At 47.3% G+C, this 13,210-nt stretch overlaps 1 long non-coding RNA gene across 1 annotated transcript; it reads left to right on the forward strand.

The window, feature by feature from the left end:
• The first annotated feature begins 347 nt into the window (after nucleotides 1–347).
• On the forward strand, nucleotides 348–2,733 carry LOC145865976 (uncharacterized). Its single transcript, XR_014383114.1, has 3 exons — nucleotides 348–1,277; nucleotides 1,436–1,530; nucleotides 1,759–2,733. It is a non-coding gene; the product is annotated as an uncharacterized LOC145865976 (long non-coding RNA).
• Nucleotides 2,734–13,210: the final 10,477 nt, after the last annotated feature.

Consider the following 13,210-nt stretch of genomic DNA (forward strand, 5'->3'; position numbering starts at 1 on the left):
TTATTTTTAAATCTGGCAAGTTGATTGCGTTCAAGAGATGTAAATCTATAATTCTTTAAATGACAATATAATATTTTACCAATGTTTTCTAATTTTAATTATTTAATTTCTGACGCTGACTTGACTGCCGGTTATTGGAGGGAAACGATTTCCTCAACATCAATGCCATAGTAAAACGCTGTTTTTGGATATAAATATCAACTTGATAGAACTAAAAATGCATGCATTGTCTAACATAATGTCCTAGGAGTGTCATCTGATGGAGATTGTAAAAGGTTAGTGCATCATTTTAGCTGGTTTTATGGTTTTGGTGACCCTGTCTTTGACTTGACAAAACATTACACACAACTCTTGTAAATGTACTGTCCTAACATACTCTAAATTTATGCTTTCGCCGTAAAACCTTTTTGAAATCGTAAAACGTGGTTAGATTAAGGAGATGTTTATCTTTCAAATGGTGTAACATAGTTGTATTTTTGAAAAATGTGAATTTTGACATTTATTTGGATTCAAATTTGCCGCTCTTGAAATGCACCTGCTGTTGATGGAGTGCACCACGGGTGGCACGCTAGCGTCCCACCTAGCCCCAAGAGGTTGAAGGTAGAGCAGGGCTTTATTATGGACAGACTTCTCCCATTCTTAGCTACTGTCGTATCAATATGTTTTGACCATGGCAGTTTACAATCCAGGGTTACTCCAAGCAGTTTAGTCACCTCAACTTGCTCAATTTCCACATTATTCATTACGAGATGAACAGGTGAGCAGTACGCGTCTATGTAATGAGAGCATGAACAGTGTGAGGACCGTTAAAACGTCTTAGGGCTAGGGGGCAGTTTTCGGAAGTTCGGAGAGTCTGGCGAGCCCAAAGTAAAATGCCTGTTACTCAGGCCCAGAAGCTATGCATATAATTGGTAGATTTGGAAAGAAAACACTCTGACGTTTCCAAAATTGTTAAAACTGTATGTGGTACTGTATGTGGATGATCAGGGCTTTATTCAGAAAAAGTTTCTTGGGCTACTTTGATTTGCCAAGTGGGCGAGATGTGAATTCCGTGTTTAATTTCATGGACAAACTTGTTGTTCAAACCTACGATGGCTCACCTTCAAGGGAACGTATCTGCTATTTGTATTTCCAGCTAAGTCCCCTCCTGTTCCATGGTTTAACAAGCGATGACCACTCTACTTCCATTGTCAACTAACTCCTCACATGAACTGGAAGCCACGTCTCATGTGGCCCACTCAACCACTGGCACATTGAATGTTTCCTCTCCAAGCACGGTGAGGGAACCCCTGTTAATTTTCTCTCATTACTTTATGTAGAGTCAATCACAAACACAATCACATTATTACACATCTATGATTTGACTCCTTGCTTGGACTAACTCATTCTTAGCTCTTTTGTCTCACTGTGTAGTGTTTTTGTGTTGTCTTCCCAGTCAAACCCTGCCCTGCACTGGTCAAGCCTCTGAACACCTCAACTCATGCCTCATACCCTCATTCAATCACTGCTGTGATCCCTTCCCAAAATGGTGTAAGTAGCCCTCTCATTCCTATTCCCCATAATATTGTACTATAAGTGTCTTTATTAAATGCTTTAGGTTAAAATAATTACTCTTTGACGATTTTTGAAACACATTTTTGACATCTCTGTGCGTTCTGCTCCTATACTGTGGGTCTCCCATCCTCCTCAACAACAGACATGTCTAATAACGTGTAATACAATTCATCATTAATAATTCTGCAAGTTTTCTGTTTTCAGAAGCCTGATTCTACTCACTGTGGTAGTGTGGAAGTGTTGAGCTGTATTATTTGGCCTGTGGTCCTGTTGTCCCCAGTCCCAGTGGTGAAGATAATGTCTTAATTGAGCTTCTTGTCTGTGACTGAGATACGTAATCTGCACATTTACTAAAACGTCAGCTCTCATCTCTCCCAATGTTCTCAATGTCAAACAATGAAGGCCGGGTAGTTTTTTTTCATGATTGCAACCCAGGTCATTTTAGTCGGCTGGACCTCGCTACATATTCGTCGCCAGACCCACTGGCTCCAGGTCATCTACAAGTCTATGCTAGGTAAAGCTCTGCCTTATCTCAGCTCACTGGTCACGATAACAACACACACTCGTAGCAAGCGCTCCAGCAGGTACATCTCACTGGTCATCCCCAAAGCCAACACCTCCTTTGGCCGCCTCTCCTTCCAGTTCTCTGCTGCCAATGACTGGAATGAATTGCAAAAATCGCTGAAGCCGGAGACTTATTGCTCCCTCACTAACTTTAAACATCAGCTATCTGAGCAGCTAACCGATCGCTGCAGCTGTACATAGTCCATCTGTAAATAGCCCAACCAATCTACCTACCTCATCATTGTTTTTATTTACTTTGCTGCTCTTTTGCACACCAGTATCACTACTTGCACATCATCATCTGCTCATCTATCACTCCAGTGTTAATCTGCTAAATTGTGATTACTTTGCTACTATGGCCTATTTATTGCCATAAGTCCTCACGCCATTTGCACAACCTGTATATAGACTTTTTTTAAATTTTGTGTTGACTGTACACTTGTTTATTCTATGTAACTCTGTGTTGTTGTTTCTGTCACACTGCTTTGCTTTATTCTTGGCCAGGTCGCAGTTGTAAATGAGAACTTCTCAACTAGCAACCTTGTTAAATAAAGTTGAAATAATAAAAATAAAAATATCCTATATCATAATGAGTCAGATTACATGGAGAGGGGGGACCTGATCCTAGATCATAATGAATCAGATTACATGGAGAGGGGGGACCTGATCCTATATCATAATGAATCAGATTACATGGAGAGGGGGGGACCTGATACTAGATCATAATGAATCAGATTACATGGAGAGGGGGGACCTGATCCTAGATCATAATGAATCAGATTACATGGAGAGGGGGGACCTGATCCTAGATTATAATGAGTCAGATTACATGGAGAGGAGGGACCTGATCCTAGATCATAATGAGTCAGATTACATGGAGAGGGGGGACCTGATCCTAGATCATAAATAATCAGATTACATGGAGAGGGGGGGACCTGATCCTAGATTATAATGAGTCAGATTACATGGAGAGGGGGGACCTGATCCTAGATCATAATGAATCAGATTACATGGAAAGGGGGGGACCTGATCCTAGATTATAATGAGTCAGATTACATGGAGAGGGGGGGACCTGATCCTAGATCATAATGAATCAGATTACATGGAGAGGAGGGACCTGATCCTAGATCATAATGAATCAGATTACATGGAGAGGGGGGACCTGATCCTAGATCATAATGAATCAGATTACATGGAGAGACGGATATATATAATATAGGCTACTATTTTTTAAATATTTAATATGCCATAAACTATTGTTTTTTTAACAGTTTCATTAATTCATTGTAATTAACTTAATCATTATGACACACCCCTCTCTATTGTCATTGGTTGCACTAATTGCACTGTTTGTCAACATAACCTGGTTCAAGTATTGATGACATCACCCTGAAGAAGGCACAGTGATGCTGAAACGTTGGTAAATACCCAATAAATTACTGGGAGTTTAAATATGGAGTGTGGGATTCTCTTTATTTTGATAGTTTATAACTCTTATGTAGTTGCCATCTTTTTGTGTTTTCCAGGCAGCCTGGGAAAGAACTGAAAAAACTCACTAAAGAGTCAAGACAGAGACACCAGAAAGACCCAAGAAGACTTGGACGCAGCATCAGAGGACAGAGAGGGATGTTCAGAACTCACTCAGTCTGGTCAGTTGGTGAGGGTAGACTTGGAGGCTGCTTACCTGACACGAAGTCTGGAGGACATGGAGGAAGTCCCCCCTCCTCTCCCCTACCTTCCCTATACCCCCCTCCTCTCCCCTACCTTCCCTATACCCCCCTGTCCCCTACCTTCCCTATACCCCCCTCCTCTCCCCTACCTTCCCTATACCCCCTCCTCTCCCCTACCTTCCCTATACCCCCCTCCTCTCCCCTACCTTCCCTATACCCCCTCCTCTCCCCTACCTTCCCTATACCCCCCCCTCTCCTCTACCTTCCTATACCCCCTCCTCTCCCCTACCTTCCCTATACCCCCTCCTCTCCCCTACCTTCCCTATACCCCCCTCCTCTCCCCTACCTTCCCTATACCCCCCTCCTCTCCCCTACCTTCCCTATACCCCCCCCTCTCCCCTACCTTCCCTATACCCCCTCCTCTCCCCTACCTTCCCTATACCCCCTCCCCTACCTTCCCTATACCCCCTCCTCTCCCCTACATTCCCTATACCCCCTCCTCTCCCCTACATTCCCTATACCCCCTCCTCTCCTCTACCTTCCCTATACCCCCTCCTCTCCCCTACCTTCCCTATACCCCCTCCTCTCCCCTACCTTCCCTATACCCCCTCCTCTCCTCTACCTTCCCTATACCCCCTCCTCTCCCCTACCTTCCCTATACCCCCCCTCCTCTCCCCTACCTTCCCTATACCCCCTCCTCTCCCCTACCTTCCCTATACCCCCTCTTCTCCCCTACCTTCCCTATACCCCCTCCTCTCCCTTATACCCCCTCCTCTCCCCTACCTTCCCTATACCCCCTCCTCTCCCCTACCTTCCCTATACACCCTCCTCTCCCTTATACCCCCTCCTCTCCCCTATAACCCCTCCTCTCCCCTACCATCCCTATACCCCCCTCCTCTCCCCTACCTTCCCTATAACCCCTCCTCTCCCCTACCTTCCCTATACCCCCTCCTCTCCCCTATACCCCCTCCTCTCCCCTACCTTCCCTATACCCCCTCCTCTCCCCTACCTTCCCTATAACCCCTCCTCTCCCCTACCTTCCCTATACCCCCCTCCTCTCCCCTACCTTCCCTATACCCCCTCCTCTCCCCTACCTTCCCTATACCCTAATCCTCCTCCCCCCTACCTTCCCTATACCCCCTCCTCTCCCCTACCTTCCCTATACCCCCCCCTCCTCTCCCCTACCTTCCCTATACCCCCTCCTCTCCCCTACCTTCCCTATACCCTCCTCCTCTCCCCTACCTTCCCTATACCTCCCCTCCTCTCCCCTACCTTCCCTATACCCCCTCCTCTCCCCTACCTTCCCTATACCCCCTCCTCTCCCCTACCTTCCCTATACCCCCTCCTCTCCCCTACCTTCCCTATACCCCCCCTCCTCTCCCCTACCTTCCCTATACCCCTCTCCTCTCCCCTACCTTCCCTATACCCCCTCCTGTCCCCTACCTTCCCTATACCCCCTCCTCTCCTCTACCTTCCCTATACCCCCTCCTCTCCCCCACCTTCCCTATGCCCCCTCCTCTCCCCTACCTTCCCTATACCCCCTCCTCTCCCCTACCTTCCCTATACCCCCTCCTCTCCCCTACCTTCCCTATACCCCCTCCTCTCCCCTACCTTCCCTATAACCCCTCCTCTCCCCTACCTTCCCTATACCCCCTCCTCTCCCCTACCTTCCCTATACCCCCCTCCTGTCCCCTACCTTCCCTCTACCCCCCCCCCCCCCATTATGTTGGACCATCATGTTTATTTGTTTGAATCTTGTCTTTGTTTGTGATCAGGTTAGAAGAGAATGACTCCTCAACCCAAGAGGTCCTGGAGCAGCTGTGATCAGGTTAGAAGAGAATGACTCCTCAACCCAAGAGGCCCTGGAGCAGCTGTGATCAGGTTAGAAGAGAATGACTCCTCAACCCAAGAGGCCCTGGAGCAGCTGTGATCAGGTTAGAAGAGAATGACTCCTCAACCCAAGAGGCCCTGGAGCAGCTGTGAGAGAGCAGCAGTGTGGAAACATTTGGGGAAATTTAAGGAAGGTTTCCTGGTAAAGAGGATTGACTGTTACGTAAAGGGTCAGAGCCACTGAGTGGACAAAATATTAAGGATACCTTCCTAATATTGAGTTGCGCCTGGTCAGTTTGTCATGGAAAGAAAGGTGTCCTTAATGTTTTGTGTAAATTACATAATAACTATACATTTATGGATTGATTTATATAGCCTATTGTTTTCTATTTATTCAACCTGCCATCTACCCACCTGGGGACTGAGGGTTATGAGAGAACCCCCACATCACTAGCTTCTCTTTATTCAACCTGCCATCTACTCACCTGGGGACTGAGGGTTATGAGAGAACCCCCACATCACTAGCTTCTCTTTATTCAACCTGCCATCTACCCACCTGGGGACTGAGGGTTATGAGAGAACCCCCACATCACTAGCTTCTCTTTATTCAACCTGCCATCTACCCACCTGGGGACTGAGGGTTATGAGAGAACCCCCACATCACTAGCTTGCAGGTTCTGCAGCCTTGTAAAGATAAGGAGGGGATGAATGGGAGGCAGGTTGGCATTTATTGTCATAAATCTTGCCCTGGAGGCAGGTTGGTATTTATTGTCATGAATCTTGCCCTGGAGGCAGGTTGGCATTTATTGTTATGAATCTTGTTCTGGAGGCAGGTTGGCATTTATTGTCATGAATCTTGTTCTGGAGGCAGGTTGGCATTTATTGTCATGAATCTTGTTCTGGAGGGAGGTTGGCATTTATTGTCATGAATCTTGCCCTGGAGGGAGGTTGGCATTTATTGTCATGAATCTTGCCCTCTAGGCAGTTCAGCAAAGTATTCACTAGCTGGCACAGGCACAAAGTAATACAATCAGATTTTAATCCTTACCTCAACCCTAACCACACTGCTAATCCTTCCCTTAAATTAAGACCATAAAACAACATTATTTTCCACAGCCAATTCTGACTTTGCAGCTGACATATCTAGAGGAAATCGCACAGTTCTGCCTCCAGGTCAAGATTCATGACAAACGTCAACATGAGACAGGGAGAAGCAATGTAAAAATCAATAACGAAATTGTTTTCACAATAAACATGCTTTTTCTTGTTTCAAGTATGTTTTATTATGAAAAGTACAATATATCCATGTATACTTGTACAACTATGGAGCGTATGTCCACATATAATTGTACAATTTGTTTTTCCAACATAAAAGACAAGAAATGATCACATTGGTATTTTAACAGTGTTATTGTAAGAGTTTAAATGTTTAAACAGAGGATACATCTAAAACAGGATAAAACAAGTGCACTATGTTGTGAGAATGTTACTTTAACGTCGACTCATAACGTCACACTATAACTTCATGGGAGTCTTGTGGAAAGACTAACGGTGTTATTGTAAGAGGTCATGGGTCAAGGTCCTCACAATTATAGGAAGATGCGCATGTGTGTGTGTATGTGTCCTGTTTGTGTGTGTGTGTGTGTGTGTGTGTGTGTCCAGTGTGTGTGTGTCCAGTGTGTGTGTGTGTGTGTGTGTGTGAGTCCAGTGTGTGTGTGTTTGTTTGTCTAGTGTGTGTGTGTGTGTGTGTGTGTTTGTCCAGTGTGTGTGTGTGTGTGTGTGTGTGTTTGTTTTTGTCCAGTGTGTGTGTGTGTGTGTGTGTTTGTCCAGTGTGTGTGTGTGTGTTTGTCCAGTGTGTGTGTGTGTGTGTGTTTGTCCAGTGTGTGTGTGTGTGTGTTTGTCCAGTGTGTGTGTGTGTGTGTGTTTGTCCAGTGTGTGTGTGTGTGTGTCCAGTGTGTGTGTGTGTGTGTCCAGTGTGTGTGTGTGTGTGTCCAGTGTGTGTGTGTGTGTTTGTCCAGTGTGTGTGTGTGTTTGTCCAGTGTGTGTGTGTGTTTGTCCAGTGTGTGTGTGTGTGTGTGTGTGTGTTTGTCCAGTTTGTGTGTGTGTGTGTTTGTGTGTGTGTTTGTCCAGTGTGTGTGTGTGTGTGTGTTTGTCCAGTGTGTGTGTGTGTGTGTGTTTGTCCAGTGTGTGTGTGTGTGTGTTTGTCCAGTGTGTGTGTGTGTTTGTCCAGTGTGTGTGTGTGTGTGTGTTTGTCCAGTGTGTGTGTGTGTGTGTGTTTGTCCAGTGTGTGTGTGTGTTTGTCCAGTGTGTGTGTGTGTGTGTGTGTGTTTGTCCAGTGTGTGTGTGTGTGTGTGTTTGTCCAGTGTGTGTGTGTGTGTGTGTTTGTCCAGTGTGTGTGTGTGTGTGTGTGTGTGTCCAGTGTGTGTGTGTCCAGTGTGTGTGTGTCCAGTGTGTGTGTGTGTGTGTGTGTCCAGTGTGTGTGTGTGTGTCCAGTGTGTGTGTGTGTGTCCAGTGTGTGTGTGTGTGTGTCCAGTGTGTGTGTGTGTGTGTCCAGTGTGTGTGTGTGTCCAGTGTGTGTGTGTGAGTCCAGTGTGTGTGTGTTTGTCTAGTGTGTGTGTCCAGTGTGTGTGTGTCTGTGTGTATCCAGTGTTTGTGTGTGTGTGTGTCCAGTGTGTGTGTTTGTCCACTTTGTTTGTCCAGTGTGTGTGTGTGTCCAGTGTGTGTGTGTGTGTGTGTGTATTTTTGTTTGACCAGTGTGTGTGTGTGTGTGTCCAGTGTGTGTGTGTGTATGTGTGTGAGTGTGTGTGTGTTTTCGTTTGTCCAGTGTGTGTGTGTGTGTGTGTTTGTCCAGTGTGTGTGTGTGTGTGTGTGTGTTTGTCCAGTGTGTGTGTGTGTGTGTGTGTTTGTCCAGTGTGTGTGTGTGTGTGTGTTTGTCCAGTGTGTGTGTGTGTGTGTGTGTGTGTCCAGTGTGTGTGTGTCCAGTGTGTGTGTGTCCAGTGTGTGTGTGTGTGTGTGTCCAGTGTGTGTGTGTGTGTCCAGTGTGTGTGTGTGTGTGTCCAGTGTGTGTGTGTGTGTCCAGTGTGTGTGTGTGTGTGTCCAGTGTGTGTGTGTGTGTGTCCAGTGTGTGTGTGTGAGTCCAGTGTGTGTGTGTGAGTCCAGTGTGTGTGTGTTTGTCTAGTGTGTGTGTCCAGTGTGTGTGTGTCTGTGTGTATCCAGTGCTTGTGTGTGTGTGTGTCCAGTGTGTGTGTTTGTCCACTTTGTTTGTCCAGTGTGTGTGTGTGTCCAGTGTGTGTGTGTGTGTGTGTGTGTGTATTTTTGTTTGACCAGTGTGTGTGTGTGTGTGTCCAGTGTGTGTGTGTGTGTGTGTGTGTGTGTGTGTGTGTCCAGTGTGTGTGTGTGTGTGTGTGTGTGTCCAGTGTGTGTGTGTGTATGTGTGTGAGTGTGTGTGTGTTTTCGTTTGTCCAGTGTGTGTGTGTGTGTGTAAGTGTGTGTGTGTGTGTGTGTGTGTGTGTGTGTCCAGTGTGTGTGTGTGTGTGTGTGTGTGTGTGTGTGTGTGTGTGTGTGTGTGTGTGTGTGTGTTTGTCTAGTGTGTGTGTTTGTCCAGTGTGTGTGTGTGTGTGTGTGTGTGTGTGTGTGTGTCCAGTTATTATTTCAGGGACACTGAGTCGCCACCATCATAAACCCCAAACCCTGGATAGAGGGGCTCAGTGAATGTGGAGGTGAATGTGATCAGGTGGGTCAGTGTGTCAGAGGAGGCTCTATAGAAGGACAGAGTGCCGGCTGACCAGTCCAGATACACTCCTACTCTGTGGGAGCTGGAGGAGGGGACGTCTATGGTAGTGGAATTATTATCGTGACAGGAAGAGTAACTGTTGTCAAAGCAGATCAGACTCCAGGACTTGTCATTACATCCAAGACAACAGTCCTTACCCCTTCCTCTCCTGTTGATTCCTTTATATGTCACTCCTATATCAACCTCTCTCCCACTCCACTCTACCTCCCAGTAACAGCGCCCAGTCAGACCCTCTCTACACAGCACCTGTCTCCAGTCCTCAAATCTCTCTGGGTGATCAGGATACGGCTGCTCCTCTCTCATACATGTCACCTTTCTGTTCTCCTCAGACAGAGAGAGGTGTCTGTTTACTGTGTTTGGGTCCAGTGTGAGATCACAGACATCTGATGGATGAAACCAGACACAATATTAGAAATCATCATCATTCACATTAGAATGTTAACTCACTTTTCACTAATTCATTTAATGTAGATGTTTCTAGGTATCAAAAGGAGAAGTTAAGGTAACTTGAGACTTGTTGAATGATCACATGTTATACTGTATGGTAATATAATACACACTTATTCACATTAATTACACACACACACACACACACACACACACACACACACACACAGACACACACACACACAGTCATATCAACTCTTTGTAAACTTTGGTGTCCCTGATTTGTGCTTCTGTAGAACTACAGCTGATATTTAATATGACCAAGTCAGTAATGATGGTGGTCTTTGACTTAACTTGAATTAAGACTTATTCTTAGTCATATTCTTCACAGCAGTCAACACTCACATTTTCTAAGTCCAGGTTTCATTCTGTTCTCTCCACCATGTTCCACACTGTAGCGGTAAGCAGAAGAACAGACAGTCAATGAGGGATACACCTGAACTCACACACACACACACACACACACACACACACACACACACACACACACACACACGCACACGCACACGCACTGGTCAAGCGTTGGTAAGAGCGTTTTCAGTGTTTGTGTCCAGTGTGTGTGTGTGAGTTCAGTATGTGTGAGTGTCCTGTGTGAGTGTGTGTGTGTCCAGTGTGTGTGTGTGTGTCCAGTGTGTGTGTGTGTGTGTGTGTGTGTGTGTGTCCAGTGTGTGTGTGGGTGTGAGTGTGTGTGTCCAGTGTGTGTGTCCAGTGTGTGTGTGTGGGTCCAGTGTGTGTGTGTGTGTCCAGTGTGTGTGTCCTGTGTGTGTGTCCTGTGTGTGAGTGTGTGTCCAGTGTGTGTGTCCTGTGTGTGTGTGTCCAGTGTGTGTGTGTGTATGTGTGTGTCCTGTGTGTGTGTGTGTGTGTGTGTATCCTGTGTGTGTGTATATCCTGTGTGTGTGTGTGTGTGTGTGTGTGTCCTGTGTGTGTGTATGTGTGTATGTGTGTCCTGTGTGTGTCCTGTGTGTGTGTGTGTGTATGTCCTGTGTGTGTGTGTGTGTGTCCTGTGTGTGTGTGTGTGTGTGTCCTGTGTGTGTCCTGTGTGTGTGTCTGTGTGTCCTGTGTGTGTCCTGTGTGTGTGTGTGTGTGTCCAGTGTGTGTGTGTCCTGTAAGAGTGTGTGTGTGTGTCCAGTGTGTGTGTGTGGGTCCTGTGAGAGAGTGTGTGTGTGTGGGTCCTGTGAGAGTGTGTGTGTGTGTGTGGGTCCTGTGAGAGTGTGTGTGTGTGTGTGGGTCCTGTGAGAGTGTGTGTGTGTGTGTGGGTCCTGTGAGAGTGTGTGTGTGTGTGTGGGTCCTGTGAGAGTGTGTGTGTGTGTGTGGGTCCTGTGAGAGTGTGTGTGTGTGTGTGTCCTGTGTGTGTGTGTGTGTGTGTGTCCTGTGTGTGTGTGTGCCCTGTGTGTGTGTGTGCCCTGTGTGTGTGTGTGTGTGTGTGTGTGTGTCCAGTGTGTGTGTGTGTGTGTGTGTCCTGTGTGTGTGTGTGTGTGTGTGTGTGTGTCCTGTGTCCTGTGTGTGTGTGTGTGTGTGTGTGTGTGTCCTGTGTGTGTGTGTCCTGTGTGTGTGTGTGTGTGTGTGTGTGTGTGTGTCCTGTGTGTGTGTGTGTGTATCCTGTGTGTGTGTGTGTGTGTGTATCCTGTGTGTGTGTGTGTGTGTGTATCCTGTGTGTGTGTGTGTGTGTGTATCCTGTGTGTGTGTGTATCCTGTGTGTGTGTGTGTGTGTGTGTATCCTGTGTGTGTGTGTGTGTGTGTGTCCTGTGAGTGTGTGTGTGTCCAGTGTGTGTGTCCAGTGTGTGTGTGTGTGTCCTGTGTGTGTGTGTGTGTGTCCTGTGTGTGCGTGTGTCCTGTGTGAGTCCTGTGTGTGTGTGTGTGTGTCCTGTGAGTGTGTGTGTCGTGTGTGTGTGTGTGTGTCCTGTGTGTGTGTCCTGTGTGTCCTGTGTGTGTGTGTCCTGTGTGTGTGTGTGTGTGTGTGTGTCCTGTGTGTGTGTGTCCAGTGTGTCCTGTGTGTGTGTGTGTGTCCTGTGTGTGTGTGTGTGTGTGTGTGTGTGTGTGTGTCCTGTGTGTGTGTGTGTGTGTTTGTGTGTGTGTGTGTGTGTGTGTGTTTGTGTGCCCTGTGTGTGTGTGTGTGTGTCCTGTGTGTGTGTCCAGTGTGTCCTGTGTGTGTGTGTCCTGTGTGTGTGTGTGTGTGTCGTGTGTGTGTGTGTCCTGTGTGTGTGTGTCCAGTGTGTCCTGTGTGTGTGTGTGTGTCCTGTGTGTGTGTGTGTGTGTGTGTCCTGTGTGTCGTGTGTGTGTGTGTCCAGTGTGTGTGTGTGTGTGTGTGTGTGTCCAGTGTGTGTGTGTCGTGTGTGTGTGTGTCCAGTGTGTGTGTGTGTGTGTGTGTGTCCAGTGTGTGTGTGTGTGTGTGTCCAGTGTGTGTGTGTGTGTGTGTCCAGTGTGTGTGTGTCCTGTGTGTGTGTGTGTGTGACCTGTGTGTGTGTGTGTGTGACCTGTGTGTGTGTGTGTCCTGTGTGGGTCCTGTGAGAGTGTGTGTGTGTGTGGGTCCTGTGAGAGTGTGTGTGTGTGTGGGTCCTGTGAGAGTGTGTGTGTGTGTGTGTGGGTCCTGTGAGAGTGTGTGTGTGTGTGGGTCCTGTGAGAGTGTGTGTGTGTGTGTGGGTCCTGTGAGAGTGTGTGTGTGTGTGTGTGGGTCCTGTGAGAGTGTGTGTGTGTGTGTGTGTGGGTCCTGTGAGAGTGTGTGTGTGTGTGTGGGTCCTGTGAGAGCGTGTGTGTGTGTGTGGGTCCTGTGAGAGTGTGTGTGTGTGTGTGTCCTGTGTGTGTGTGTGCCCTGTGTGTGTGTGTGTGTGTGTGTGTGTGTGTGTGCCCTGTGTGTGTGTGTGTGTGTGTGTGTGTGTGTGTGTCCTGTGTGTGTGTGTGTGTGTCCTGTGTGTGTGTGTGTGTGTGTGTGTGTGTGTGTCCTGTGTGTGTGTGTGTCCTGTGTGTGTGTGTGTGTGTGTATCCTGTGTGTGTGTGTGTGTGTGTATCCTGTGTGTGTGTGTATCCTGTGTGTGTGAGTGTGTGTGTGTGTGTATCCTGTGTGTGTGTGTGTGTGTGTGTCCTGTGAGTGTGTGTGTGTCCAGTGTGTGTGTCCAGTGTGTGTGTGTGTGTGTGTGTGTGTCTTGTGAGAGTGTGTGTGTGTGTGTGTCCAGTGTGTGTGTGTGTGTCCTGTGTGTGTGTGTGTGTCCTGTGTGTGTCCTGTGTGTGCCCTGTGTGAGTGTGTGTGTGTCCTGTGAGTGTGTGTGTGTCCTGTGTGTGTGTCCTGTGTGTGTGTGTGTGTTTGTGTGCCCTGTGTGTGTGTGTGTGTGTGTGTGTGTGTGTGCCCTGTGTGTGT

This window comes from Salmo salar, unplaced genomic scaffold (assembly GCF_965601325.2).
Source record: "Salmo salar unplaced genomic scaffold, fSalSal1 ptg000005l, whole genome shotgun sequence".
NCBI lineage: Eukaryota > Metazoa > Chordata > Actinopteri > Salmoniformes > Salmonidae > Salmo > Salmo salar.